Genomic DNA, 6052 nt, shown 5'->3' on the forward strand with positions numbered 1-6052 from the left:
GCTCTCTCCCTCGAGGTTGGCGAGTACTCAGATGAGACTGATGTCTCAGCCTGAGTTTGAGTGTTTTATACCCTCAGTTGGACTCTTGTCAGAGGACTGGGAGGCACATGCAGAGCTTTGAACGCTCAAAGTCCACTGCACCGTCCTGTGTGGAGGGACAAAGGCAAAAGGTTTGACAAGATTCTTATAGATCCAAGCTTACGTACAAAACTGATAAATTGTGCTGAGAGGATTCCTTCTTTCAACTTGATATGAGATATTTAGCTTGCTCAAATTTGCACAGGAATTTGGAGAATAGGCTTGCTTTCATTTATTAACATAAATGATGACTCATCATTAGAATGGGCTGTTTCATAATACTTTATTACCTCGTAGATATCCTACAAACACAGTGGCCAGCAATACTGCACGCATTGATTTTACCATTTACAATTAGGCCTTTGCTAGTTCTGACTGGTTAATAAGCCTCTTAGATTCACTCTGACATATGCGTACATTACATACATGTATCTCTTGTCAGTATCATGTAAAAGGATTAGACTAAAATAACTTGTTCTAACTTTAAAACAGGGATAAAATATTTCAGAAACTAAACAAATGGGATATTACAAAGATTTTTTATCGAAGTCACAGGACAGTAGAAAACACTTCTCCTTTTATGCTGCACAAAATATTCATTCCTTCATAAAACAGCGTTAACTGGGTCACAGATAGGCATCATTAGGGAACAGTGAGTGATCAAAGCATGATCCCAACTCAAAGTTCCTCCACAGTAGATGGGAAGAAGATTAACTTATCAGCTGCTTTATCCTTTGATAATATTGACTCAAAGACAAACCTGTACCTCACAGCAACATTTCCTCTATTATATAATGTTAAAAAGGTCCTTTGCTGGCGGTTTAACAGGGACAGTGCAAATTCATGAACATTGAACCAACATCTACCAGAAAGTCACTTTCAAATTTTTTTTGCAATCAGTTTAACATTTTTTAAAATAAAATTCAGAAATTACATTACACCAAACACAGTCAGATCATGCTTCGTTTTCTTTTTAAAATGTGCCTGCTCCTGATCTGTCAAATGAAAGTAATGATAGAGTACTTACAAGATTGTACGTGGTTTTTGCTTTAGGTGCTTGTTGTTCTGCTTCCACCACCCAAAGTGAAGGCAGACAACACATTTACCAAACTTTTTTGGGTTAGGAGATGAACTTTGGTCAACAAAGATTCAAAAGTCCATGCAGAGTTTGATTTGCTGTTTGAATTGGGACCTCGGTTTGTTTCATGGCAGGCACAGCACACTGATTAAACAGAGATAACTTCACAAGGGCTGCACGGTGGCACTGTGGCCTCACAGCAAGAAGGTCGCTGGTTCGATCCTTGGCTGGTTTGGTCAGTGGCCTTTCTGTGTGGAGTTTGCATGTTCTCCCCATGTATGTGTGGGTTCTCTCCGGGTACTCCGGCTTCCTCCCACCATCCAAACACATGCATGATAGGTTAATTGGTCACTCTAAATTGCCCCTAGGTGTGAGTGTGAGCCTGAGTGTGGTTGTTCGTCTCTCTGTGTGGCCCTGCGATGGACTGGCGAGCTGTCCAGGGTGTACCCTGCCTGTTGCCCAAAGCCGGCTGGGATAGGCTCCAGCTTCCCCGCGACCCTGAATTGGAATAAGCGGTTCGGAAAATGAATGAATGAATGAACTTCACAAGGACTTCTTTTTCTATTAGATTTTATGAAAAATATTTTAGCAGAGTTTAATAAAACCAGCAGTTCTTTAGATTTCTACATTTGAATGTTGTATAATGGTTTGTGCCAATATATCTGCTATGCTTGTTTAGTAAAATTCTGTGCAGACATGTACACAGCCTGTGAGCACAGTGTTTCAGACTTTAAGTTGATGCAGGAAAATGTTTGTACAGCTAAATACATGAAAGGGATTTGATTTAAAGAATGATACTCATTATTCTCCTGGTGGTAACACAGGGAACTGTTCACTTTTCTTTGCTGATGATTTGACATGTGGGCTATTCTCAAAGCCTCAATGCCACTGAGAAGCATTCAAGCAAGACACTCATTTATCTGACATACTTTCATTCAAATATTAATTTAATAGGTTATTGACCAATGAGAATAAGGAGTAAATTTTTTATTAATCCAATAACACATGTTTTTATTTTACTTGTCCTGTCCAGCATTAAGGCATTCAGAATGAAGGTCTGGCTGCTGTGCTGAGCAAATATACTTTGCCAAGAATAGCTTTAAACATATGATCCCCTTGATAATCTGAATTCTTCTTTTATTTGTTTGATTGTTTTGAATAAATGTTCATTTTACGGAATTTACATAGTACTGCTGGACCTGACCCAAGGGGATAAAAAAAGAATAGATAGAGAACAGAAAGGAAAAGGAGACAGGGATACACCACATAAGAAACAATGAAATCTAATCACAAGTTACTGAATTACTCATATTTAAAAAAACAATATCTAAAGCTTTCAACAAATAAGATATTAACTTAAGGAGTCCTAAATTCAGCCCATTTTAGAGTTTGTAATTTAAGATTCAGAGTCTGTGGACACACAGCATGTTACTTTTTCCTTTTCCTCTGTCTGTTTCACCTCCTGTTTCTTTAATGTCCCTCCACAAAGCCACCTCCATCTCTGACTGGTTAGCTGGCTGCTCAAAAACAAGGTAAAAGATCAATTGTTCATCATTCATTCTCTGGCATCTGTTTACTTCTCTGCTATGTGTGAGTACATAAATTGTAAATAATGCAGCTCAATCCCCCACCAAAAAACTGTTCTTCATTCACATAGTTTTCTTTTTTTTTTGTCAGAAGATGAAAGGTATTTGTTGTTTGAAAATCATAACTGTATCCTAACCTTTTGCATGTAAAGTGCTATACAAATAATGTCTGCTTGATTTGTTTTTCACTGTGTAAGCACATGACTGTGATGTTTAAAGGATGAAAAATGTAAACAGAGTGTTGTGTTTCACTTGAGGTCTGACCTGTGGGTGGGTGCAATGGCAGGTTCGAGAGGGTGGGGGTACATATCTATCTATCTATCTATCTATCTATCTATCTATCTATCTATCTATCTATCTATCTATCTATCTATCTATCTATCTATCTATCTATCTATCTATCTATCTATCTATCATTATATTGTAATATATAATCACAATAAAGAATGAATGTCCATTATAAAGACTTAGTATCAGATATGTCAGATGCATCAGTGTCAATGGATGTTCACCTGCTCTTCATGTTTGTGGCTTTATGGATTGTATCAGACATCTTGCTGCATAATTTGCTGTGCAGGCGGATGTCTACTAAAATGGCTTGGAAAATGTCAGACTGATTCCTCACAGCTGGGTATAGAGTCAAGTTGTTCTGACACATGGTGTTCTGACAGCAGAAAATAATTTATCTCTGTTAGGTCAGCAACAGAACATCCTCGAGCATAGAAAACCCAGGAAAATGTGCAGACTTTCTCACCCATCCGGCCTCCTGTTTCAGCACAGTGCAGCTGCTGAAATAGTCAACATCATGTAAGAAAACATCAAAAGCTCTGAGCCTGCAGACCCTCCTGCATTCTGTAGTTTCACCTGAAGTGCATTTTAATTTAGCAGAAGCAGCTGATAAATAACAATAAGATAAAGAGAAGCAACCAAAATACAATAGAAATAAACAATCTTTGAAGAATACACACTATAAAAAACATAGTCTATATTTTATGTACATGTTCACAGAAATGTGCAATCTTTGTTGTGCAAAATGATTGGTACGGTGTGCAAACATGAAGGGAAAACATTCTAGCAGTTACATGTGCAACTGTATGTAAATGGATTATCAGCATGTGTGTAAACAGGTTAGCATAATTTGACAGGAAAGACTTTCATGCTCAGTAATTACTTAATATAATCATTATACACAAATAAAACCATCAAGATTTTACCAAGGTTGTGGTGAAACAGGTTTATAAAACATTTAAAACGAAAGAAAATCTCCTGGAAGCAGCAATGTCACCAGATAATGAACGTTTTGACAAAGCCCACATTGGATCTCTGAAATGCAAACTAGATCACAGGAAGAAACCCAAAAGAAAGAACATAGTTCAATGTTTTTGTCCACAATTGGAGACGGCAATCAGATTTAAAAGGAGTTTTTGAGAGATCTAAACTTTTTTGCCATCAAAGTAATTGCCCAAATTTATTAGAAAATCCTTTCATATAGACAAATATATATATGTATATATATATATATATATATATATATATATATATATATATATATATATATATATATATATATATATATATATATATATAAAATAAAATAAAATGATTGAATGAATTAAAAAGATTAATTTGTATTTATGTATAAAAACGTTGCTTCTAGGCTAATTATAATGATAATGTCAGGTAAATAATTGATCTATATATATATATATATTTATATTTATGTTGTGTTCTTATGTTGTTATGTAATATCATGAAAACAGATCTAACTTCAAGAATCATAACAAATGTACAAGTATGCTTTTTATTGAGTTTTTACTTGTTATACATTAATATTTCTTTAACTGTTTACAATCTACTTTATGCATCCTTGCAGCATGTCATTAGTGCAAATGTCATGAAAAATTATTTCCAGCTGTTAAATCTCCACAGAAAATGCGAACACTGGATCAATGTGTCACATGGAGATGTTGTCAAGTCACAGAAGAAAAGTCTGGATTTGCAACAAGGTTTTTGAGGCAGTTCAGGAGCCATGTTTTCTGTGGGAGACTAACACTTCCTTCAAAACTGATTGACATTTTTTTATTTTAACACTTTAGACCTTATTTCCTGATGTTCTAGCAGCTTAAGGAAAGAAATGTGATAGTCTGTTTAATGGTGTTGTGTTGCATGTGCAGAACATTCTCTTTCTTTTGTAACCACTTCTCTGCTTGCAAAAACTCTTTTCGCTTTGCTCCTTGTCCTCTATGTTTCCTTGTCATTATGAGTTTGCAGCCTGCAGCTGAGCAGGTTTCTGATGTTTCCTCAGGAATTTTGTAAACAACCACACCATTTGTTTGCCTCTGTTGCAATCAGCTGCTGAATTCTGGCAATGGTTGCAGATGAAAATATAGTCAGGATGAGGACATTTAGATGGAGGAGTTGAAAAAAGTGGTGTTATTTTACATTATTACATAGAGTCGTAATAATCTTTAATAATTAAAAAAGCCATGAACATAAGTTCTAACTCTTTGACACACTGAGACGGACGTGCTGAAATCTAGAAAAGCAGCTGTAGGACTCTTGCCCAATCAATAATTTCGTTTAAAGGTCAGTGGTTTAATCCGCTGACACACTGATGTGTGTGTCTGTGTTTTTTTTTTTGTTTTTTTTTTTAACTTTTAGTGTTGTAGCTGTTCATTTCTTATATGTTGTGAAAAGTCTGGAATTATAAACAGGTTCCAGGTAACAATCTGACTGCACATCATGACAATTTGAGAGTGATACAATAGTTTATATGTTCAACTATATCAACTGTGTGGTTTGCTGCGCAATCAGTACTTATCAACAGGCTTCTTAATCACATTTCACAATGCTTCAGCAAAGCTTGTTGTTCTGAGCAGTTTTCCAAAAAGCTTTGAATGCTACTTTAATAAGACTGCCAAGAAAACGGTCTTCAGTGTCTTCATGTTTTAATTAGAATAGATTGAAATATTATAAAATAAAGATTCAATTCAATTTTAACATTTTGTTTTTCTTTTTGTCTTTCAGGTGTGAATCTCTGTAAATTGCATTTCCAAAGCTAAATTGTCTTCATGTTGTGGCGATAAGGGATTCGCTATGTAAAGCCTTTAAGCTGTTATCTACACGTATCTGATATGCCATGGATTCCCCGTAGTCCTTCCCTCTTTCCAGGTTTGCCATGTTTATCCAGCCACATGTGGCCCTGGCACGCAGTGACAATAGTTTGCACTTTGTGCTTTTATGCTTCAGAAAGGAACTGAATAGATATACTAGAATATACTATAAAGAGTAATTTGTTTACCTCATATAC

Source organism: Telmatherina bonti, assembly GCF_933228915.1.
Source record: "Telmatherina bonti genome assembly, chromosome: 16".
NCBI classification, from domain to species: Eukaryota; Metazoa; Chordata; class Actinopteri; order Atheriniformes; family Telmatherinidae; genus Telmatherina; species Telmatherina bonti.